Source organism: Lontra canadensis, unplaced genomic scaffold, assembly GCF_010015895.1.
Source record: "Lontra canadensis isolate GAN:19392208 unplaced genomic scaffold, GSC_riverotter_1.0 scaffold109, whole genome shotgun sequence".
Taxonomy (NCBI): domain Eukaryota; kingdom Metazoa; phylum Chordata; class Mammalia; order Carnivora; family Mustelidae; genus Lontra; species Lontra canadensis.
The window spans coordinates 5913089-5939937 of NW_022631103.1; the positions used below are offsets into that span (position 1 = coordinate 5913089).

Here is a 26849-nt window from a genome sequence, read left to right on the forward strand (position 1 = left end):
CCAGGTGCTCCACATCATTAGTTTTTGATGTAGTGTTCCACGATTCATTGTTTGCATATAACACCCAGTGCTCCATGCAATTCGTGCCCTCCTTAATACCCATCACTGGGCTAACCCCTTCTCCCATCCCACCTCCCCTCTAAAACCCTCATCCCGCCTCCCCTCTAAAACCCTCAGTTTGTTTCTTGGAGTCCATAGTCTCTCATGGTTCATCTCCTCCTGAGATTTCCCCCACTTCATTTTTCCCTTCTTTCTCTAATGTCCTCCATGCTATTCCTTATGTTCCACAAAATAAGTGAAACCATATGACAATTGACTCCCACTCTTTTATTCAGAGGGAAGCAGTTTGACATATGAGAAGCATGGTCTTTGGAGTCAAGAAGATCTGAGTGGGGAGCTGTGCTTTGAGACCCTAGACAAGTTGGCTGTCTGTAAATTAATAGAAGTCTATTATAGGATTGGTAGGAGGATTAAATAAGACATTGCATGGAAGGTCTATCGCATGTGATAGGTGGCTTGCTATTATTCTTGTATTAACAAAGCTGCCCTGGTTTTTCTTCCCATTATTCATTTTCATAAAATACATAGTAAGTTTATGATTGAATATGATGTAAAACTTTTAATAAACATGTCTAAAGTCAAAGATTTAAGGCTTTAAAAAGGGTTCCGATATGATTGGTTTCTTGGTGATTAGTTGTGGCCAGTGGAAGGCTACTTATTTTATGATATGTTTTCAAGAAAGTACTGAATGAGTGCTGTAATGATAACAGCCCCTTAATTAGATGGCCAGATAGAGAGGTCATTTCCAGTGCTGTCCAGGAACGGGGTGAATTTCCTGCTGCATTTGGAGTAGCCCTGGGTAAAGGACCCCAGAATATTCCTGAGTTAAGAGAGCTTGGAAACTAAAAACACAAATATTTCTTTTCTTTTCAGAAATTGACATATTGCATTCTAAAGATATTAAGTAGAAGTTGTTTTTCCAGAGGAAAATAGCTCTCTCTTGAGAGAGTTGCATTGTCTGTCAAATTTACATATTTGATTTTGGTGAAACTGAAACCTGTTTATTCTATGCAAGTAGATATTTGTGTCCAGATTTCCTCTTCTGGAATCCATCACTACTCATTTAGGATTAAATAGTTTTCTCTCACCTCAGAGGTCTTTGTAGATTAGTCATTTTTTAAAAAATTCATTTTTCCATAGAATCTCTTTGAGAGCAAGAACCAAGGAGCCTTCAAAGTACAGGGACAGTACGTACCTAGGCTCAAAAATAATGTCTTTATTTTTAAGTACTTTCATTATAAAAAGTAATATGAGCTTATTATAGATCATTTGGAAAACATAGAAAAATAGAAGGAAGAGAAATCATACACAGTTACATCAGCTAAAAACAGTTATCATTAATACCTTGATGTATTTCCTTCCAGATCTTTTTCTATTTGTACAGAGCACTATGGTAGATACTCCCAGTTATAAATGTATATATGTAAGATTCTCAAAGCCCTTCTCATGCTGAGGCCAGCTGTTGTTGGACAGAAACTGATGGTAGCCAGGCAAAGCATATAGACATGATAATAAGGATGACAGAATCACAAGGAAGGATGGAATACCTCTGGTTTCCTCAGCCCAGGGCCCCCTCCTTTCTGCAGTGGGAAATGTGGTTTCTCCTGTGGAATAAGATTGTAGAGGGAAGGTAGGCAAACTGAAAAGAAATCTGATTGCCGTTAACAGGCAGGTAACAAGGACAAGAAAACAACCCAGTCGTGCTATATTGTGGTGTTCCTGTATTCAGAAAAAAGATTAGTTTGCACAAGCCTAAGTTTTGCATGTAATTTTTCCTCCTGAACATTTCTCATTAGGGCTTAAGTTATTATCATTAACTTTAAATGTGAAGAGAGGCACATAAACATGAGAAAATTGCGAATTAGTAGCATATGCAAATTTTTGCAGCATCTATCACAGTCCTGAATCATGAAAAACTATTTTTTTATTGAATTCTGTCTTTATTTATAGATGCTTTCTAGTGTGGTCCATGTATCTCTGGCTTTTCTGCTGCTGAATCATACCTTATTCTGTTACGTATGTGTGTGTATATATGGATATATATATATATATATATATATATATATATATATATCCCTTATTGTACAAAGACTGGAAGAATGGATACGACATTGGAAAACGTGCAAGGTTTCCAAAGATCGTAGTAAGAGATGATTTTATTGTAATCCTTCCTGATTGGACACCTCAAACCCCTTACTCTTGTCTGCAACGTGAATGTTTTTATTCCTTTTCCCTGGGCTCCCTTTCTCCATCTGCATGCGTCCCTCAGGTGGACTTCTTTACCGAAGGGAAGAACATAATATTCTTCTAGTTTGCCTAGCTCTTTGGCATTTAAACAAGCTAGAGAGATTGCATAAATTTAGCAAAGGATTGGGGCCAAAGTGATGGCTGAACTGGCATCATTTCACATTTTTCATGCTCTGTATTTATAGCAATAAATTTCAAGCAAGGAAATAGATTGCAAGGAGTATGCTGTATTAGGAAGGAAGTTTGTACACTTTTGTGGCTTATTGGTGTCTTAGTATAACCTTCTTCCCACTTCCCTGGTTGAGTGAACTGAAACAGATAAGTTCAGAGACTTTTTGGTTCTTTGCATGTCTGGCTGGTTAAGGGATAGACTTCTTTTTTTCCCCCTTCACTAAACTGGGGTCCCAGAATTATTGTGCTTGGTTATTTGTGACTTCTTGTAAGCAACTTACCCCATAACTCTCTCTCTCTCTCTCTCTCTCTCTCTCACACACACACACACTCACCATCACAACCCCTCTCACTCCTCTCATTCTAGAGCCTGAAGATATCCTCTCCTGAATACTGCCTCCACGCTTAGAATATCTAAGGTTTTGCAGTAAACTGCATATGTTAACATAAAAAAACAAACAGTACCCATTTATTGATGAGAAGCTTACAGTGGTGTAATAAAATTGTGTTTCCCAGTCATTGAGAAGCTTTAATAATATTGAGAAAATTTTGGTTCCATGTCTGTCTCGCTCTTTGAATCAGTGGTTAGTTACAGTTTAGAATAAATTGCCAAGGGGCATCCAGCTGGCTCAGTTGATAGAGCATGTGACTCTTGATCTCGGGTTTGTGAGTTCAAGCCCCATGGTGGGTGTAGAGATTACTTAAAAATAAAATCTTCTTTTTTTTAAAGAAGAAATTGCCAAATTACTATTTAACAGCAATAATATTTAAATGATGATAAATAGTAACAGCTTATTTTTTAAAAAGACAGATACCAAGCTAAATGCTTTCATGATGAATGAGCTCATGTAATATGCTCAACAACCTTTGAAGTCTTATTATCATTATTCCCATTGTATAAACGAAGAAACCCAATTTTTTTTTTTTCAAGAGAGGGAGAGAGACTGTGCAAGCAGGAGGTAGAGTGAGGAGCAGAGGAAGAGGAGAGAGACTCCTAAGCAGGCTCCACACCCAGCATGGACCCCAACATGGGGTTCGATCTACCAACCCTGAGATCATGACCTGAGCCAAAATCAAGAGTTGGGTGGTTAACCTAGGTGCCCAACATCTAATTTTTTGAGAGCCTAAATTAACTTCTTGTAGAATGTAGGTTATAAATATCTAGAGTAAGTGAGTGACATCAGGAAATATTCCCCCACTAAGCATGTTTTCTCCCACTTATTCCATAAAGTAGAGATTTTTTGGAAAAGGGGCCTGTTTTAAAAAAAAAAAAACCCAGTGGGGATTTTAGTCTTTGTTAATCATACACACTTCAGGTGTGAATTTGAAAGAGCAAATTGGGCTGTTGGATATGTTGTAGGAGAATGGGGGTTGGTTGTGAGAGATTTAAAGGAGGGGTGATTGTTTTAACATAGAAGTTGGTTTTCAAAAGAGGGACACGCAAGCAAACTGGCTTTCTGCGTTCAAGGGCACGGGTGAGGTAGAACGTCAAACACAGACTCCACTACTGCTAAAATGTCACCTTTTACCCCAATGAAAATTTTTTTTAAGTGTCTGCCTTTGAGACAAACAGTAAAGCTTCTTGTCCTGTAGAGCTACCAGATAAATTACATTTCCTTCAAGGACAGTGAAATATTGGTTGAAAAGGATGTTTTAGATTTAGGAAACATGATTTTTGAATTCTCAGTGTTTCATCCCCAGTGTGGACTGTGAGCCATGAGGAGGTACTGAATTGTCTTCATCTCTATGTCTTGAGTGCCTGAGACTGTGTCCAACACATAACATGTAAGGCTCTAATACAACTTTTTGAGTACATGAATGAGTGAAGGAATGAATGAACAAAATTTACAGTTTTCTTCTTTCATCTACTAAGCATCTGCCTGTCATGTTACCGAACTTAATTTTATTTAACATTTGAGAGAAGGTATGTAACATAGCTTTTATTAACACTATCCATTCATAGATACTGCGATTTGTCCCTATTGTTAAAAGAGAACTTTGTGGCTTGGTTCATGAAAGAAAATTCACAATTCCGTAGAGTTGGGACCACACCTTCAGACACAGACACTCCATTCAGACTTGCAGACCCCCACCCTGCTCAATGTCTGGGTCGCAGCCCAGACTGAGGTTGGGCAGTGGGAAGAAGGAAGCTGTGTGGTTAAACCACTTGGGATAATTGAAAGTCGACCATACTTATTTTCAATTTGGCAGCTGCATTAGCTTTTTCCTCAAGTGTGCAGTTTTCCCTGGCTGTCTTCACACTGTGGCCCGCTCACCATTTGTAACCTGGCAGAGGCATCTGGGGAAGCTCGCCACGGCTCTTCCCCGATGGTTTCCCCCTTTACAGCATTTTCCCTGACTTTGCTGTGCTCTCTGGTATAGGGGAGTTTTATCAGTTTCAGTGAGTGCAAAAGAAGGTAAAGAAAGGAAAAAAAAAAAAACTCAGGAAAGCATAATCTCAAGAACAACAGTAATGAAATTTTAAATTTAACATGGTGTGAGCAGATGTTTACCGCAGGTGAAAATGCTTCTGGTTCCTCCAGGTGTTTCACATGCTTTGATACAGACCCTTAGAAATTTTAGGTGGGCAGTTGATATTTGAGTCCACTGAGGGGTCAGTCCTGATGCTCCAGACTCAGAGCCCAATTTATTTAGAGACCCAGCCTGCCTGCGACAGATGATGTGTGAATGTTTCAATGTCATCAGGAGAGGAAGGGTGTGAAGATGGGTGTTCACGTGGGATGGACTGCAAATCCAGATCTCCAAGGACGAGTTAGTGTACATAACCTTGTTCCTGATGGGCCTCTTCTTTTATTTATTTATTTATGTGTCCTTGTTCCGTTTTCATCTCAAGTTGATGATATGTCATTTAAATCTTCACTGTCATCTGGGCATTGTTTTCTACCCAAGTCGATCCTGAGCTTGAAGGACCTCAGCTCTGTGGTGATCTTATTTTATTGTTTTCCTTGGATAAAATGCCCTTGATACCAAATAACTGTATGCTGAATATTTATTATTGCTTGAGTATAGTTTCTTGGAAAGGACATCAGGGGTTTCATAAAGGGGCCGTAAAATCCACTTTTCCCTTTAGCATTTACCAACAGCTTCGCAATTCGGGTGGCTTGAAACACGGTCAGAGTGCACATTACTCAATTTCTCCCGGCTGTCCCTGCTCTTTCATACTGCCCACAGATGATGCCCCCTGCCCCCTGCCAGTCAAACAGCCTAAGGCCTGCTGATGTGTCAGGCGTGGGTAGGGCTCGATTATATGTTTCATAACTTGAGCGGGGAAGGATATAGGCCGGAAAGGTAAGAATCAAACTACTCATTAGAAGATGGCACCACTGCATTTCATTGGAAGTATGGGAGTTTGGAGGTCAAACCTCAGCCTGCAGGTGGTCAACCATGATTGAGCTTTTTTCTTCCAGCTCTACAGAGGGCATCATTTCCTGACTCCACCTGGGCCTGAGTGGACAGGTGATTAAAAGAGACAAATTTGTGGATGGCATCAGAGAAAGAATTCTACCTTGTGGTCAGAAGTGGGGCCCACTCCTGTATTCTACTAGAGCTGATCAGGACATTTCTTGCTGGAAGTTGCTTTTCTGTTTGGATTGAACCGCTTGAGTTAATCGGAGCCCCACCCTTAGCTTTGCAAGTGAAAAAAAAAAAAAATCCTGGAAAGTAAGAGTTATGCTAATATCTTGTGTAGGATCTCAGTGATGGGAATTGGGACCAGGAGGCTGGGAGTGGTGTATGGCTGGTAGAAGTTAGAAGTTGGGCTAATAATAAGTTACATTTGCATATCAGTTAACAGCTTGTAAACTGGCTCACATATCTTGTCTGAGTGTTATAATTGCTCACGGAGGAAAATAAGCTGTTATTAGTACTTTTATCATGATCACCGGCATCATAGTCCATTTTACAGATGATAAAACTGAGGCTCTGAGAATTGAAGAGATTTTCCCCAGATTTCTAAACTGTCACTTCTGAATCTGGACATACAACATGATCTCTGTCCCTAGACCCTGCGTTGTCATCTGTGAAGTATACTTTTGCTAAGCCTAGCTTTCTGAGGACTTCCCTGTCTTTTATTATCTCATATTTGGCATTCTAGCAGAGCTTAAGATGTTTTGTAAATGCATGTTTTATTTAATTCTTCCATAACCACTATAGGAAATGACACCCAAGTTATATACTTTGCTTGCTAAAATCAGCACACCTGTGAAATCGACCTAAACTCCATTTAACTTTCTTAGCTCCTTAAGGCTTAACTTCTATATTATAAAGTTTGCAAAGCACTGCAAATACTAAGAGACATACTTTTCATCTTTCCTAACGCCAGATAGTACTATGACATGTCTGGAGTCTTCAGCAAAAGACTTGGCCTGCAGTAATGTATTTATTAAAATTTAGTGTTTTTCAGTGAGTAAATTTCTTTTAAAACTGAAAAAAATGGTATCTAGACAGAATATATAGCACTGCTTTAAAACGTGTTTTTAATGCAAAGAATTACAAACTACATTTGATAGGTTCTTCCACAATGCCAAACTTCTATAAACGATTATACCATTATTTGAGGTATAAAATCTTTCCTATCACATATAAATATTTCCATTATTTGTAACACAGCTGGGAAATTCTAATGGGACCATGTCCCTGCAACTACTGATTGTGTAATGCTATAAATTTTTGATAAGAATGTTCCAAACTTTCCTGTGTTAAAAGCATGAAAATCACCCGCTGTTGAAAACAAAAGACCATAACTTTTCTTTAGGAGATATTATTAGATACATTTAGAATGAGGTAACAGATCAAAACTAGATCAGAAATCAGAAGATAACCCCACTGATAAAAATTCAGTTACTCTGTAGCTGATCAATAGGAGGTCCTTTCCAATAATGACTACTGAACATAGCAGGCTTTTAAAGTACATCTCACCATCAGTGTAGAAGTGTTAACTTTCTCAAGTAGGTGAGATGAACCAACTCCCCTTCTATTAAGCCGTAAGCAAATGAGGATGATATCATCTGACTTACAAATGACTTCTTTTTTTATATTGCCTGTACAAATCAGGTCACTACATACAAAAACAGCTATTTATTACCTTATTTCAGTAATGTGATGGTCTGTAGTGTTTCCCAACTTGTCCGTCCCTTTTCCATGTGACTCAGAATCAGATTTCTGCCCTGTGTTCGGCGAGGCTCATTCCCACCCTAAATGGATAGAATAAATAGGAGGACATGTGGGCTTAGGCGCATGTGGTCATCACGTATGTTCCTTGCTTTGGTTAAAGGGACCTTTTGCTATACTTGATTGCTTATTTACCGAGAACCTGATAATCCCCCCAGAGTGCTAGTGTTGCCAAGTGCAAGGAGAAATATTGATGGTTTGCACAGTGCTGCTGCACTCTGATAGTGCTATTTGGCACCATTAAACCTTCGTGGTTCATTGTCCCTTCACTCCATCAGCCTTTAGGCCTTTAGTGAGCATCACTGTATGCAATTCTTGGTGATACATAGCCTTCATTTCTAGTAGGGCTCCAAGGTTTGAGTAATAATCCTGTACTGTCATCATATAATCTTTTCTGGGAAAAAGATACATCTACATAACCTTGATAACTTTTAACTTCTTGGGATGCCAAATTCAGTACTGTGGGTTCCAGGTTTTTGTTGTTTTTTTTTTTTTCTACCACCCCCACAACCTCCAAGTTAAAAAAAAAATTAAGATGAGTATAGGATCTTCAAAGAAAGACATTTACTTCTTATTCTGGTGATCAGGAGTAGATAGAATGTCATGGCGGAACATGGAAGTTATTCCAGTTGGCTCTTGAAACTTGAAAAAGTTTCATGGTTTCAGCTAAGTTGGATACTTGGTTTAATTCTTAATAAACTAATCAATTCAACAAGACATGATTGATTGCTCAGGCAAATTAATTGCTTCAGAAACAAATGTTTGGAATAATTATTCAGGTACTATCTCTGGTATCAGTGTGTAGCAATAATCTTTACTGTCCTATTTTGTTTAATTGTCTGTGTATATATTCTCTTGAAAGGAGGTTGATTAAACTTTGAAGTAGCTTGTATCTATTGTATGAACTCTATTAATATGCATAATTATGCCTGGAAGAGAATTATAAGTAATTATAAAACTTATGGTCAGAACAGGTGATCTATACATTTTTTTTTCTCTTTGGCTTTCTTTTAGCCGTGTTTTAAGAGCTGTTCTGGAGGACAAGCTTTGGTTAATAATCCATGACAGAGCTGAAGTCAGGAAGGAATGGTCCCATAGGACCTGAGCTAGATCTTGCTGGGAAAAACTCAAGATTGGGAAATAGAACTTTGGAGACACAGGTCAAAGGGGGATATGAAATATTTGCCCCACAACCCCATACATGACTAACCTTTATTTTGGAGAGGAAAGGTTTCTCAGGCTTACTGAAATAGCGTTAGATCAGAACAAACCTAACTTCAGTGGTTTATAAACTCATAAATGTAACAGAATAAAGGCTTAAGATCAAACATTGCTTTCAATCCAAGCTCTACCACTTAAGAACTTGGGACTTCAGGCATGCTTCTTATTTTCTGTTAACCTCAATTTCTTCAAACTCTGCAAAGGGTAATGATAATATCTATATCATGGCATTGTTACCAAGAAGAAATGAGGTAATGTCTGAAAGTGTTTAACACAGTCACTGGCACATAGAAGATATTAATAAAGGTTGGTTTCTTTCTTGTTCAGCAAAAGCTTAAGGAGAAAGCTGGTGGGGATGTTTATGGATTTCATTACTTCAGTAGCATTTGCCAAACATATTTACCTCACTGTTGCTTAAGTAATTAAAACAGAAAAACACATATCTAACTCTACAAATACATATTCTGTAATTAAGGGACCACTCATTTCTGGTAGCGCATTTGGAGTCTTACATTACCTCTGCCCCTCTAAATATTTTACAATTTTAGGATATGTTTATAACCTCATCTGGGAGCCTTCTGATTGAAATGGGGCTTCTTTACCTCCATTTGTGTACCGCATTCAGAAGATCTGAGAACTCGGGGCACCTGGGTGGCTCAGTCCATTAAGCCTCTGCCTTCGGCTTAGGTCATGATCCAAGGTCCTGGGATGGAGCCCCACTTCGGGCTCCCTGTTCAGCAGAGAGCCTGCTTCTCCCTCTCTCTCTGCCTGCCACTCTGCCTACTTGTGCTCTCTATCTCTCTGTCAGGTGAATAAATGAAAATCTTAAAAAAAAAAAAAAAAAAAAGAATATCTGAGAACTCTGCGAGTGTACATGTTTTCTTGGGAAGAGGGGCCATGACTTTGACTTTCATCATTTCCAAAAGAGATACGAGAAGTTTAATATTGATTTTAATGATAAACTTCTGTTTGCATTTTTTGGTCCAAGAGTATTATACATATTGCTATTGGTATCTATTGGGAGATTTATTGTTGTATGTTTTATGCTAATGGAAACTGGGCCTTTAATGAACCACAAGCTCACAGAGACTCCTTAGCACATTCAGGAATGGGAAGCCAAGGCACGCTTTGCCATGACACTATGAAAGACCCAAACCAGGGAGGGACACCTAATTCCACTGTTCACATTACATATAATTTCTAAAATATGTGACTATAATGATACAATAACAATGTTATGTTTTTATACCATGTGTAAAAGATATTAAGGTTTTTACATTTTTTTTAAAGATTTTATTTATTTATTTGACAGAGAGAGAGATTACAAGTAGGCAGAGAGGCAGGCAGAGAGAGAGGGGAGGAAGCAGGCTCCCTGCGGAGCAGAGAGCCTGACACGGGGCTCTCCATCACAGGACCCTGGGAGCATGACCTGAGCCGAAGGCAGAGGCTTTAACCCACTGAGCCACCTAGGCGCCCCAAGATATTAAGGTTTTTTTAAAGCATTAAAATGGTGCGATGTCAAAATGATCATTTCATGAATTATGGTGTGTGGAATATACCTTAAAGCATGAACCTCTGTTTATTTGGAATTAATTAACTAATTAATTAATCAATCTATATACCTAGGCATGAGGAATGCTATTGCCCAAAAGATTAGCTCCACCTGTCCTTCATCCCCTCTATGGGAGAGGAGAGGGGGAATAACCTATGGGAGATTCACATGGGTTAGAAAACCCACAGCAAGGAGTCTTTTGCTGTGAAGTGTCCCAGTTAAAGCTGGGAAAATTGGGAATAACACATACTGCCAAATATTTGGACACTGGCCAGTTTGAGAAAATCTTAAATATAGAGATTTAGCAAATTCTTAGTCTGTCGTTGAACTGATCCATCACATACATAGCTTGAAATTATCAAGGCTTGTGAGTTGGACATAAGATTGTGTTTGCCTTTATTAGACTTGTCAGCCTTACTGGACCTCTCGTGCAATGGCTCTTTTGTATTGGGGGTTTATCTCTATTGTATTTTAAACATTGTTTAATAATACAGTCAGTCCTAGTACTGCTGCAAAGTTAGTTTTAGTGATTACCTAGTTGCTTTTGTACTGAGCTCAATTCAGATGTCTGGTGGAATTCTTTTCATCTCTTGTGCATTTTTTATGGTTTCTGTAAACTTGCCCTCAAATTTCATTCATTCACTTTATTTATCCAGTGTGTAAATGTTGAACAGCTAGTCTGTCTCGGATACTGTTCTGTGTTCCAAGTATTAGTTCATTGCTTTTAAGAGTTCACATCTGGACATTGTTTTAGAATGATTAGCTGTGTTTTGTCCAGAGGAAGAGGTGAGAGAGAACAAAGAAATTCAGTAATTTTGTCAGTGTTCAAGCATCAAAAATGATGAATATCAAATAGAAATACAGGTCTGGGCATTTTGTTTCCTGACCACAGGATCCCCCACAGTTTCACATCTAATCTGCATTATGAAGTATGTGTAGTAGAATTGTTTTTCTAAAGCCATCTTTAGAAGATTTTCTCAAAGGATTTTGAATTTTTAGGAGATAGAGAAGAATTTTACTTCATTTTGGCTGGAAATTTGGTGTCTCCACTGAAACCTGGAAACCAAACCAGACAGCTTTGGGTTCTCATTCATCATTTAGAATGTCAAAGAATGTAAAAGTGAAAAAGCCAATTTTGTTTTAATTCTGCATATCCATTATATTTTATTTTCAATTTTTACCAAATAAGTGATTTCACTTGCTTCTTATGAACTAAGTCCACTTATTATATACTTTTCAACTAGGAGTTGAAAACCTGAGCCCAATAATCGTATACTTTTCAACTAGGTGTGCTATCTAAATTATGTATCCTTGAACAAAGTAACATAAGCTCTATGGCTCTCAGTCTACTTCTTGGCAGTAGACTGTCATTTAAATTCTGAGAGTCATTTTTTACTTAATTTTTCTATAAGAGAATTTCATGGTAGTAATCTAATAATAGTCTTCATTTACTCGGTCTCTGAACTTTTCTTCCTTGTTTCTTTAGAAATGTAGCACAATTTAGTAAGTAGTGATTAGCACTAACACACACCAAAAAACTTATGAACATTTCCTAAATGCACCTACTGTTAGGATTGAATTTGATAGGAGTGATTTAAATGCCTAAGGCACAAATGCCTTGTATCATGGTATCTTTTTACATAACAAGAAAAACTTACTTCTGTTTATTATTACAAGATTTATCTGCCATTGTCATAATTTGCATCATACATCCAGTAAAGAGAAGAAAATGGAATCACCTAGGGGAAAATAATGTAAAGATCACCTAGGGAAAACCATTATTAAAATTTTGCTATTTTGGGGTTTAGCCTTTCAGATATATGTGTGTGTCTTTAAAAATCCTTCTTAAAAATGTAATAACTATACCACAAACACCTTTTCCTGTCAGCATACATTTCCCCACAACATTGTGTTTAATGGTTGCATTATGTTTCATAATATAGATACAGCTTTATTTTTGAAATCAGTTTTGCATTGGAGGCTGAGTTTGCTGGTTTTTGCTGTTATAACTAACATGGCAATTAATATCAACAGAGCATAATCCCAATTTTGTATCTATAGATCATCTTTATAAAAAAGCAATATTTACTTGTGGTTGAAGGTTTTTTTCTTTTAGACAAAACTGAGTGGTATGGAATCGGTCAGTTTTCCCCTTTTGTACTTTATCGTTTATACACTTCGTAAAAACTATTTTACAAACTACTAGCCTCAGTTATTTTAATTAGAGCAATTTAAAAACACTTATTAGCTATATAGTTTTGATGTGTTGCATGAGTAATCTAATTTTTAAGCTTATGGTTATCTTATATTTAAAGAAATACCAATGATTTCACATTATTTTCACTAATAGAACAAAGTATAATAGTGTCCATTTTGGGACGGCAGGTAGACTAGGGATATCCCATTGGCATTTCCATCAGTATATGGGAGCATGTTTATGCCACTGTTTCCCTGGAGAGAAGTGTGAATTTCTGGGTTTTAGGGAAGAAGAGGGACCACAAAATTCACAATAATTGTGTTTATATTTTTAAAATCATCTTTTACTTGCTGTTTGTTTTTAAAACTTATGAGGCTTTAACTGTATGTGTGTGTTTTTCCCTGCTCCTGTGCCTCTCTATCCCTCATAGGGTATCTTAAATGCCATTGGAATACTTTACCCTGTCCCCTCCAATTTGTGGGTTTGTGGGCTAGTCCAGCAGCAGGCTTTGGAGAAGTTACTTGCTACCTTATTATAACATACTTAAACTCAATAGCAATTCAGGCCTTACTGGGTATTTACCTAATTTATTGTGGCAATGCGGTATTTAGACCACTGATTAAGTGAAGTCTGTCAGTATAGTTAAAAGAAATTAGAGACACTATCATTGCTAAATCACTTAACAATTCAAAGAAGAATTGTAAACATATGAATCCATTTAATTATAATAGTGCCAATTATAAGAGAAATTGTAACGCTGAGAACAGTGGCTTTTATGTAATCATAATAATGGCATGTATTTATCTTGGTTTGGCAAGTTAGGCCTTTCTTTAATACTTGGCTTTGCCTAAATAGAATGTGGTTTGCTGAAACCCACAATAACCCCCACACCCTCCAATTTGTTATTGCAGAAAATACTGAACAATAATCATGCAGTATGAATGATTAATGTATGCATGGGTTAGTAAGTATCTTTGAGGTTTAAAAAGTGTTTTTATTTACATTCTTCTGCTGGCTGAAGGTATAAAACAAATACAAATCCACATGTGTTAAATATCCCCATCCCTTTTCATACAAGTATTTGCAATGTGAGTACAATCATAGCTTTTTCCTTATTTTCTGTGCTTTCTGTTTTTGTTTACCCAATGTATATCCCTTAATTATATTGTAACTGTAGTATTTGATATGTAATCCGTTTTTAAATTCACCAAGTGCTTGGAATATAGCTTCCCCCAAATATAAAAATAATCAATAATATTTGAGGATTGGCCAATTCAATTTATAATGTTGTGTTCTAAAAGAATACCTATTGGAATCACACTTATTTGAAGAGCATATGTAAAAAGATTACTCACGTTCTCTGTTTAATAAGATTACGATTATTATTGAGGACGAAGTCCTATATAGTGATATAAACAAAATTATTCTGGGATTGGACCATTTCTCTGTTTTAATCCTGAGGCTTTTATTTCTTTCTCTTTCCTGCTTTCAGAAAGATAATTTGCAGTAGTTTCACACTGCACATTTCTGGAAGTGGAAGGAAAGCCTACTTTCCTAGGCAAAGAAGAGAGGAATTTAAGTTTGAAGAGGGCTCTGCTAAAAATTTACTTTTTAAAAAAATTCAGACAGGTCTTTAAGAATAGCCCTTCCGTGGACATTTAGAATTCATTGTGAAAGCTGTATATTATAGAGAACATCAGAAATCCAAACTTGATTTTTTTGTATGTGAGACACAGCCTAAAAAGTAAAGAGAAACAGGAGATTTTGAAAAAATTAGTGCCCAGAAAGGGTTAATATTTTTATTACTTGAAATTTGATATAAAATTGTGGGCGACCCATGACATGGTTTGGAGTACTTGATTATTCTTTTCTCGATAAATAAGAGTGGCATACAGTTAATTTCAGCACTGTGATTGAGCAATGCATTCTGGGAAGTCGAAAAGCACTGTAAGATGAGGAAATGTTTTAGGGCCTAATCATGAGAAGAAAGGAGCCTTTCATAGCCCGTATGATGCTGTTGTCAGAGCTAAAGGCAGATAATGATTCAGTAATAATGGCACATTGTGAATATTTAAGCTGAAAAGATTTGGGCAAAATGAACAGACATTGTTGGTTTGTTAAAACTGAACAGTTGGTCTTTGGGCTTCAAAAGCACTCTGAACTCAGTACAACATTTTTATTCAAAATTTTTCCTAAAACAAGATACTTTTTTGAAAGTTATATCGAACACCATCACTGTAAGAAGTTTTTAAAATGATCTGCTTGTTTAATTTTCACTCCAGAAATCGATAGCTTGGGCTCTTTTTTCGTTACAGAGATGTTTAAAACTTTCACGTGTTTCTTCTTTACACATCTTTTCAATTTTGTTGGCAGACGCAACACCTTCAAAGAACACTCCCGTATAGAGCAATGACGTAAAATATTAAATATAAAACCAAGAGTGTCAGATTGCGAAGAAAGTGAAGTAATTTGCATTTTGTTCCTAAGGTTTCCAGTACACCCTCAAGAGCCTTGCAGCTGGGTTTCTATGTACCTTGGCTTTTCTCCTCATTAGTATATTTTCAACCTGTTTGTTTTTGTTCTTGAAACATCTGTGAATTGCAGATTTATACAGCTCTAGTTTCCCATTTTGGGGTGAACATTACCAGAAGCTTAAGATTTGAGTCCTCATAGCCTTCCTTTAACTTGAATAGAAGAGAACTGATCCCCAGTCCAAGAGCAGTGTATTTTAAAACTAACTTTCTGGGTAGGTTTTTAGAGTCGGTAGCACATCTGGTAAAAAGCTAGATTCCGTTTTGCCAAAGTAGAGGTAATACAGTGTTATGACATTGAAATAATGCTTTTTGAGACTAAAATCTGATTCAATTAGAAAACTTTTAGAGTAAGTTTTGGGACAGAATTCAAATTTATGTATGTAAGATATGTTGATTTCCAGTGAGCCCTCATTTATTGTATACGTGCTACAATGACATAAAAAATGCTCAGTCTGGTATTTCTTTTATAAATATACTTCCCAAGTGCAGTTTTACACAAAGACTGAAATGAAACAGATTTCTGAGGCTATACAAATGTTTTTTTCTTGAGTAAAAAAGATTACTTATTAAAAATGGCTTCATAATTTCAACCAAAATAACTTTTTTGGGGGGTGGTGTTTCTTCTCTGAGATTTTTTGAAGGGAAAAAAATGTTGCCGTATGTTTATACTAACATTCAGTTTTACCCATATGCTTTAAATCTGTGTATTTGTTTAACCAAATATTGTTTATTTTTAGAACTGTTTGATTTTCTTTTTAACTGGAATTTTTAACTGCAGTTCTTTTAAAATTAAGTTAAATAAAATTACACCATTTAAAGGACATTTTCATCAGGAGTTTGAACCAAGAAATAAATCCCATTACCATTAGGTGAGACTTTGGGCAGGAACTAGGCAGAGTCCAGAAGCAAAAATAAAGCAGAAACAAATGTTTACCAAGAAAGTGTGATGTGATCCAGGCAGATTCTTGTATCTCTTTTTAAAAGTAACTTTTATGCAGGGAACCCAATGCAGCCATAAATGGAAGAGCCTCTCCCCATACTTCTATAAGGAAACACGATTTGAATTTTGACCTGTTACAAGCTTATGCTTTTTTAAGTTTGTGGGAATTAAGAATATAAAATGAGATGTTTGGTTGGAAGCTCCATAAAATTTAACTTATTTTTAGAATGTATGATCAATATTTCAAATTATATTTTTAAAAAGTCTCTATCATCACTTTTTGACTGTTTTTTTTTTTTTTTTTTTTTAATTGAGATTCCACATAACGCCAGAATTGTTTGTTGTAATTTTTTTTTTTTTGGTCTGTGTGTCTGAAAGTGTGGATTTCTTATTTGATAGTAAGCTGTAATTTTATTTAGAAAGATGGTTATTATCCCCTACCCCTTCCTCCGTATTTCCGTTTATTCAAATTTACATTTTTTATCAGACAACCCTATGGTCAAAATCGAGGGAATCAAGGGTGCTAAACTCTATTAACATTTACTCTGAGGTTTTCTGAGGGTATCAACCAAACCTTTATCAGAGGAACCTTCCAGTCACATTAACCTTAAATTTTGTTATAAATAATTTAAAGCCTATATTCAGAAACCAGTCTGTTTGAAAACTGGCCTCTCCGCTTACAAATTACCAGATGGTTCTTGCCTAATATGAAGAGAAAGGCTTGAGTTGGAGCGTTAGTGGGGAGGTGGAGGGATTTTTACTGCTGCTAGAATGGCATTTTATTAATTGAGGTGTAAAACAGTAAGATTAGTTAGAGGATGTACTTAAAATATGGAAATTATTAAAGAATTTCAATTAGTTTAAAAAATGTTTAAATTAGTTTATTATCTTGAATTCAGCTTTTCAATTTAATTTTAAACAATTTCACTTAACAAATGTAAGTAAAATTAAAGGTTTAAGTAAAAGAAAATATACTTATTCCAATTAAAAGCCTCAAATTTATACTAACCAACATCCATTTTTCAATATCTGCATCTTATGACATGCTCTGTGGAAAAAAAGATTTGTGTGTGCGTGTGCGTGTGTGTGTGTGTGTGTGTGTGTGAAATACTTTTAAAATATAAATGTATACTGTTGTCCCTCTTGAAATGTCATAGTGCATATTAATATATTAAAGGATCTGAGAACTTAGTTTAACCCAGCAGTTCCCAAATTTATCTGTCAGGAGAGCCCTTTTTGCTTGTAACCCTTGTTAACCCCCCAAAACATACTTTGCGAAATTATGCCTTTCACCTTTCCTCTGCATTTAAGTGAAGAAACCCAGGATTTCAGTCCCTTTTGGTATAAAAATTATCTTCCTGCTGACCCTTCTGTTCCGCAGGAGCCCTTAAAAATGAGTATGTTCCAGCCTCCATTTGGGTACCAAAGTGCCCCCTGGAGGGGGACTTCATCTCAGAAACAAGGCTACTGTATTCAGTTGTCCCACCTCTGCTACTCATCTAGTCCATTACAATTTACTTTAAGTACTTCAAACTCCGTCCTTGGAAGACAGATTTGCCTGGAGCTGTTCCAAGTTGGCAACGGGATGTTCTAATAAAGCTCTAAGTGGTACTACTTGCTGATCAAGAGGAGAGGGTAAGGGTGGTGACAGTCTGATGGCACAGAGGTCATTTCATAGGACTCTAAAGTCCATTTTGAAAGGTCTCCTTTCCTCTCACCCCATAATTTTGAGTATTGCAAAGATTTGTTAATGAAGCTCCCTTATTGTTACGCCTACCAAGAAAGAGACTTTTAAAAAACATTATTTTCAGGATTCATGACATAGGAATCCATTAAACACCTATGCTTTAATTTGCCCCATTCCTCAAAAAATGTTTTTACCACCTTAATTTTGGGGAAGGGGGCAAAAGTCTATGAGAAGGAAATTGATTTGAAGATTTTAACATAAAACTCAGTAAATGTTTAATGTAAAGCCATGATATGAAATTTTAGCTACTTAGTATCTTTTTATGTGGGAAAGATAAGGAGCAACTATACTTGGAAATTCTGGTTTTTTGGTGTTTTTTTTTTTTTTTAACACCAGAAAGAAGTTTGCTGTCCTCATCTAGACTGTCCTCATCTTTAGTTTGCTGCATAAGCACCAAAGATTTTTTTTATATCATAATGTGTATGTTTGCATCTATCTGAAAGATCTTAGATTTGTTAACATCCGAGGCCTCACCAGTGTGAGAGATGAGTTTTTGTCGGTGTTTGAGCTGTTACCAAGCTAAACAGTCTTTAAGACCCACACGCACACACACACTGGTACGCACACACACTGGTACGCACACACACATGCACAAAAGCAACCACATATATACAACACCAACTCTGTAATCTTCTTACCAAGTAGACTGTACTAATTCCAGAGGATTTAACACCGTTTATTAGATAAATGACTTGTAATTATAAGAGACGGTTAGCATACATTCAAGAATTCTTATAAGTGAAACAAGACCTTGATAATAATTCATATAATCTAATTAGCAAATGTACCAGTTGCTAAGACTTTTAAGATATCCAGTAAACTGAAATGGAATGTTGGACGCCAGCAAACACGTGTGACAGAAAAGAATCCAACTCCAGCAGGAAAAAAGTATTTGTGGCATGTTTCATGTGGTGCTCTAGTAGTATTACGGGAAGATTAGTGACCAGCTGGATTTATTAAACCTCAAGGTTGCCTCATGCTATTGACAGTAGGCTGCCACTTGGTAAAGCCTGGAGAGTAACATGTACCTCAACAGTTAGCACTTAGAGACAGTTTTAACAAGTTTCCAGATATGTATTTACATGATAGACCATACTAACACCTTTTAGTGTTATCTGTCAATCAAGATTTAATAACACTCCTTGATAAAATGTATCTGGTGTTCATTTCCATTGAGTTACCCTCCTTGGTTGGTATTTTTATGTATTCGTTAAGATTCCACGGTCACCTTGATCTTTTGGCAGCCTTCCGAACACCCCACGTGAACCCTGCTCCCCAGGGACGGCAGGGTTCATTTTCACCCTTGTGACACAGAAAGTTCCAAATAATGGAGTCCCAAAGACAGTTGGGAAGGGATCTGCAAAGTCTTCCCCCCCAAAAAGGCTTAATTTATGCAATTGGCAACTGCTTCCCCTCCCAACTTTTTATTTTTATTTTTGGTAAAAGGATTTTACATCAGGCAGATATTATTAAAAGATCTTATTTAACACTCACATGCATTTTGTTCTAAAACGAATGCTTGCTCAAGAGTCTAAGAAGGCTTCATGGGAAGAGCAAAGCAATCTGAGCCATATGCATTGGGCAGGTTGCCAGTTGTTTGCCAATATGCCCAAACCACCTGGCCGTGCACTCAGCCAAGTATGCCATTCCGATCGGCCAGCTTTAACCTCCCGGCTGCTTTTCAGAGCTTAGGAAACTCCAAAGGCCTGGGAGCTGCGCTTCATTTCTCCCATGCCAATAGTTTTCGCTCAGACAAACCACACAGCTACACTGACCAGGAACTCACAAACGCCCATTTTGAATGAGCTCTCCTTTTGTTTAAAGCACCATTCACTAGCGTTGAACCAGTGCCATAAGATGAGTCTGGAGATAGCAGACTGAAACCTTTACCCATATGCCATAGACAGACACTTTGAGTGACAAGCAGTATTTTTTCCCAAGCCTGCAGTGACAGGGTTTTGTGATTCTGCTTTGCTGAGATTTAGGTTGACTTTATTTGCCACTGGTTTTGATTTTTATTTTGGGTGGCTTCTAACTTGTAAGTGTTTGGAAACATTTGTTCATTTGGTTTTCCCTTTTTGTTTAATTTAGAAATGGGTTGTGCTGTCTCATAATTTATTTATCAAGGCTGATTTCATAATCTTTGGCAATCTAGGCCAGGAATTGTGCAGCCTTAAAATTGTTGATGGAATCTTGAAGACTGATTGGTTCTTTTCAAAAGGCACAATAGAGAACGTTTTATTCCTAGAAGTTGGTATTCTTCCTTCTAGCAGACCGTAAGGAACATATAATATGTTGTCCCTTTTTGCCTTGGCTTGCAAGAAACTCCGCAATAAATTTCATGAGTAACCTCAGTAAATACATCAGCCTAGGTTTTTGCCTTGGTGACTTCTCTTCTTTAACCCCTGTTGTTTTTTGTTCCTATGTTTTTCTTTTACGGCCTGAAATTTACATGTGTTTGTGTATGTATGTGTGCATTGAATATGTTTGTGAACCATCTCAGATCATTTTTGTAAGGTGGGTGTGAAAACTGAGAAGCAAATACCAATTTAGTATAGAAACTTTAGTCTATTCCTGATTAAAATCTTTACATGGACTTTTCTGGTGTAATAAGCAGCTGCCTCAGGTTAATTATCCCATGTTTTAAATAAGGAGGGTTGTGATGATTTAGGCCTAGAACTTTCATCATTATAAATTTCCATGCTAGCTTTTGGACTGGCCAATTTATTATTTTCCATCAGTGTCGTGGTCTGTATATTCTCACTTGGTGCCGTTTCCCTCTTCCTGGCTCAATGACCACTATCTCTCAGATCTTGAAGATCTGTTTTGGCCTGGCTCCAATTTAATCAGCCTGAATGGATCCTATTGAGAAACTTGACTCATTCACCCTGCTGAAGAGAGTCTGAATACACTATTTCTGAGGGTTTAAAAAAAACTATTATAATGTTCTTTTTGATTAGAATTGTCAGTCATTTCAGGAGACACATGTGATGTGTGTGTGTGTGTGTGTGTGTGTGTGTGTTTGGGGAGCCCATTTTTCATTCCATTAATAAGACTCTTTAGGATGGTACATTTTGGCCAAAGTCCTGTGACACACTCAACAAAGGCCTGAGCAAGGTGGAGTTACACCAGCTCACAAGATGGATAGACAGAGCTGGGGGACGTGTCCCAGCGGGTTTTTGCAGTCTGTCAGAGGACTGCAGCTGTAACCACCCATCTGTGCATCCTTGGCTTAGACTGGGCTTCAGCATTGAACACTTCGCCTGTAGAAAGATGTTCAAAAAGAACGGATGGTATGGTTCAGATAATAATGACCAAAATGGGACATACACATACACACATACATAACATTTAAAGAGGAAAACTGTTATGTTCCGCACACTATACGATTCAGCCCTTTGGCATCTCTAAAATTTTGAAATTTCTGTAATAGTTATTCCTTTGGTTATTTTCCTGGATCCCACCAAAAAGAAATAATGGGCTTTCGGTTTATTTTTTCACATGTACATGAAGATTTCCAGCATAATGTTCAATCCAAAAGAATCCCAGTGACCATATTCATACTGACTTCCCTGATTCGTGTTTTTAGCTTATGAGTTAAGCTTTCTGTATTAGGTAGTCATCGTACAGATCTTTGCTCCTGAGCATTTATTATCTCTTCATTCACTTTGAAATACCCATTTTTCTTTTCAAAGCCCTTGTGTACAACACAGTGAGCTCCGTGATTCTGGACAAAGAAAAGGTCGTTGATTATTTGTATATTTTAAGGTTCTTTATAAAAACCTTAAAAGAACCTCGTAAGAATGCATTAATAACCAAGAGTGCAATATTCCTTCCAAATAATATAAAATTCCCTCCTCTTTTTGGTATAGGCAAATGATATCTATCATTTATATTATATTTATGTTTGATGTAGACAGGTGTGGATAGTTTCATCTGAAATTGTCTAAAATAAGTTATTAAAGCGGACAGAGTCAAATAAAAGATTCTATCTTTTATTGGATAAAAGATTCTCTTATTGGATAAAAAATTTGTTAATCCCAATATACAAATTAGACTGAATTCAAGAGCATATCACTTGAAAGTGTTCTTGGAAATATAAATTACAGTTGATCCTTGAACAACACAGGTTTTGACTTTATTGATCCACTCATAGGTGGATTTTTTGGTAATAAATCAAGTACTATAAATGTATTTTTCTCTTTCTTATGATCTTTCCTGTTGCTTACTTTATTATAGGAAAAAAGTATATAAAACATGAAATATATAAGGTGTAACATATTGCCTGGGTTATCAGTAAGGCTTCGCAAAAGGAGGCTATTTTAGTAAAGTTTGGGGGAGTCAGGTTATACATGGATTTTTGACTGTGCTTGGGGGTTGGCACCCCTAAGCCCCATGTTGTTCAGGGATCAAATGTACTATGCTCTTTCCCAAGTACAAATTCCCAAACCAGTTACACAACCATATATTCTTTTATGTTTATGCTTATAAATTTTGTTATATATTTACAGTACAGTGAAATTTAGACCCCATATCTTAAATATTTTCCCATACTCAGTGACCCCCAAAACACCATTGCTATCCTAGGCAAGATCTATGGGCAGCATTTTTTTGTTTAATTTCCTTTATTTGATTTCACTGAAGTACATGAGCTTATCCAGCAGAAGTGGAATTTAAACCAACCTCATCTCAATGAGGAAACATTTATGGATTTATTTATTCAGTGCTACTATGTGTTAGGTGTGATAAACCCCATCCTTGTTCTGTAGAGTGTATGGCTGAGTCGAGAGCCACGTGTCTTTCCCTACCCCCCAACACTGATTTATTAGCCCTTCAATCTAATTTCCTTAAAAAATTCTTCAGTGTTGAATTTTCTATTGAAATCTAGGATACAGGTGCAAAAACTTTATGAAAAATAATTTTGGACAGGGGCACCTCAGTGACACAGTCTGTTAAGCATCAGACCCTTGATTTTGGCTCAGGTCATGATCTGAGGGTTGTGGGATTGGGCCTCACGTAGGGCTCTGCGTTCAGCGTGGAGTCTGCTTGAGATTCTCTCCCCCCCATCCCTCCCCCTAAAATAAGTAAATAAATCTTTAAAAAATAAGTGATAATTTTGGACAAAAAGGATTTGATAAAATTCAACAGTGATTCCAAACCTTTAGAAACTCTTTGCTAACCAGCAACAAAAAACAGTATCCTTAACATGATAAAATTATCTATCATATCAACAGAGGGAATCCTACTGAATTATGAAACATTGGAGTCATCCCTGCTAAAAGCAGGAACAAACCAAAGATGACCACTATCAAGATTATTATTTAATGTTCTTCTAGAAGTTTAGACAAATATAATAAGATACGAATCAGAAATAAGAGAACTGTTAGAGAAGACAAAGTTATCACTATTTGCAAATGATAGAATTATCTACTTAGACAAACAAAATGGTTCAACCAAAAACATGTGGAATTAATAAGAAAATTTAGAATATCTGGTTAAAACATAAATACAAATTTAGTAGAATATCTGATTAAAACATAAATACCTCAAAGCCATGTATTTTCATCATTCAGCTGCCTCCACTAAGAAGTTAGGGTGGGAAAAAGCTCTTGTTCAGGAGAGGAATAAAGAGTACAAAATATCGAGGAATAGTCTTAAAATAATTCGGTGGTGATTTAATGAAAAAGCCAGCTATGTGAAGTTAGTGTTCTGAATTATGAAGATTAAAGGAATGGGAAGGAGTGACATCTGATGGTGTTACCTCTTATGAATCTCTCCCATATTGCAACCTGGAAATTATCTCTTACTCCTCTTTCATCATGCCTCATGTCTAATCAGCCACAAAGTTCTGCCAAGGCAGTCTTATTAGCATGCAAATCGGTTCTCATCTTGCCCTGCAATCCCTTTAGTTTTAGACCCGTATTATGTCTAACCCACACTATCTCTGTAGCCTCCTCTCTTTGCTCCTATTCTTTATCAACCATCCCTCCCACCCATTCATGATGCTACTGCCAGAATGATTTTTCAAAAAAAAAAAAAAAATTTACCCCTTCTTTACCAATGTCCTTCCAATAGTTTCCATCACCCGCTGTATAAATTTGGTGATTCTCAGCATTCCGTATGAGGTGCTTTATGGTCTGGCCTCTCCTCACCCTTCCGGTGTCATGACTGCCACCCCACCTTTCACACCTGGATTCACTATCTAACTCTCCGATCCACCTGTGTTGAAATGGCTGTGGTTTTCTAAGGCTCTGTGCTCATCGGTGCCTAAGTGTAGCAGTAGTGGTATGGTGCCATTGAATATTCTAGTTCCTCTGCTGAGAATTCTCTCCATCCAGATGGCTCTACAGCCTGCAAAACTCCAGGTGCTCTTGCAACACTCATTGTAAGCATTGTATCATTTGGAAAACCATTGCAGATACCTTCTTACAAAGTTAGAGACTGACTTTTCTCTGTTCCTTAGTGTCTTTACATGCTTCTGTCATCGCACTTACCACACTATACAGTAGCCATGAGTAGCTCTTTGCGTCTCTAACATCTGGCACAAGTGGCTGAAACATGGGCACTCCCGTATTATTTGCTGAAATGAAAAAAATCCCTTACCTTTGAAATTCGTGAAGTTCTATGTTTCTGACATAATTTTATAGTTACATAATTGTTTCTGGGACAGTTGCTTTAACATTTCTTAGTTTTTTAACATCTGGGAACTAAACAATAACTGGACATAAAATAGAAGTACACACATTTTATGTCACAGCTAAAGTTGAGAGATATTTAATGTTTTTTCAGGAATAAATAATAAAGTTTTATATGTTAGGCTACAATTTATCTTTATATTGTCAGTGCTAATCATTTCTTTATTAGATGCCTAGATTGAGGTCATTAGCTCATTTGCTGATGTTTTAATCATATAATAATATTTTATTTAAGCTAATAAATGACACAAAATCATAGATATGTAAAATTTGGATCCATTTAAAATACTCCAATTCTTTTTTGCACTTTGGACTAATTTGGTGCTGTTACATTTCAGAATGGTATAAAACAGCTCCATCGTTAAGAAGGTTGTACAGAAATAAGACTTGCTTATATGCCAGCTAAACCAAGACAAAACCAAAAGGGTATTGCCGCCTGAGAAGCCAAGAATTGCCATCCCCATTTTACAGATAAGGAAACTGAGTTTCAAGGAAGTTTGGTGATTTTACTAGCATTACACCCAGCTGTTAATGATGGTCTTGAGGCTGGGACCTAGGTTCTCAGTCTCCTGATGAAGGGCTCAAAACAGTTTAATGTGCTAACAATTAATTTAGTGAACTGGGAACATGTAAAGCAAGTTCACAAAGATCAAGAAACAGAAGAGCAGTTCATGATTTTTCTAGTTGTTCTCCCCTATTTTATTTATTCATTTACAGAAGTGAATGTTGAGTGGATTATATCTGAATAATGCAACACAGCATTTGGGCGGCTCTTCATTTTGTAGACATTCCAGAAACACTAATTAATCTCAGTTCAAAAATATTCCTCTGAATGATTGGGCTAGACCCATTTTAACTAAGAGGGAAATTAAGCCATATATATTATATATGTACATATTTATGTAAAGAATAGTAGAGCACTATTACATCAACGTTTTATTGCCGGGAGTTTGGATGACATGCTGTAAGTGGGAAAGCCACAAGTGAATTATGCGGGTCATCTCAACTAAATGCCAATAAAATGTTTTTACTGTACCACATCATCTGGTATTCTGCCTTTGCTACAAATTTAAAGGGAACCAATTTTAGAAATTTCCAGAGTTGTAAAAGTTTTTATTGGCACTATATTTCAAACTTGCTGGCCCGTAAATATTAGTTCCATTAATTGTGGCAAAAACTAACGCACAGATTTTTAAAAAACATTCACGATAGGGGTCTTTTTTTTTTTTTTTTAATGTCTTAGTCCAGTTCTTCTGGGTTTAGGTATAAGTGCTTTCTTCTCTCTTCCCTTTTTATGTAAATCCTTTCCTCTTTTCAAAAAGCACCTGAAGCCCTGTGTCCAACAAGCTCTCCGTAGCTAGTGTTACCCCAAGTCTGATTGCTTGATCTCATTTTTCTGAACGCTTGCTTTCACTTATTATTGGTAAATTCCTTTGGCAAAAATTTTTAATTGCTTTTTAACCACCTTTAGTTGTAGTTTATTGTTAAATGATTAATTTACAACTTATCATCATTACAGTGTTGAATGCATACTATCTTCCTAAATAAATTCTCTGCTCTTATAATATTCTATGCTTCTATGTTGTCCCTGGGCTCTAAGGCAGTTGTTTTATTTGTTAATTTTTACTTTCCCTTTTCGTTTTCTCCCTTCCTTCCACAAGTGTCAGTTGAGTGCCTACCATTTTCATGTCTAAGCTATATATATGCTGGATACTGGAGATGAAAGACCATCGAGGAAAGAGCATTATAGACATGATTCTCAAACTATTGTGTGCATAACAGTCCCTTGGAGGGAATTATTAAGCAGATATATTTTCAATCCTCATACCCAGAGGTTTTGGCCAGGGAAACAAAGATCTATACTTCTCAAGAACAGGAGATTCAGATGCAAGCAGACCACAGACTTGGAGAAACCCCAGTGTACAGGTGATGGGAGAAAGTTCCGTAAACAGAGCTTCATAGTGCTCTACTCTTTAAAAAGTCCTGTGATAGCAACGTGGCCCAGATCTTGAAGGAGCCCAGTGGAGGGACATCTGTGGGACCTGGAGAAGTCAGAGGAGTAATGTCATAGTTGGTGCTTAATACTTGCTCTGTCAATGAATGAAGGAACATTAGAATTTAGAATTCGACGGAAGTGGTTGAAATCGTGGGGCTTGACTTCTCTGAGCTCAAGCGGAGTGACTATAGGTTGGTGTATCCCTGATGCCATTTCCATTAAATTGGTTTCCGTAGTTGCTTGGCACAATGGATTATTTTCTTCTGAGAATCCATAGGTAGATGCACCGGGAGCTATGA

At 36.8% G+C, this 26849-nt stretch overlaps 1 protein-coding gene across 6 annotated transcripts in view; it reads left to right on the forward strand.

The window, feature by feature from the left end:
* Positions 1–26849, forward strand: part of NFIA (nuclear factor I A) — a 362345-nt gene that overhangs the window by 120846 nt on the left and 214650 nt on the right. The window lies entirely within an intron of this gene.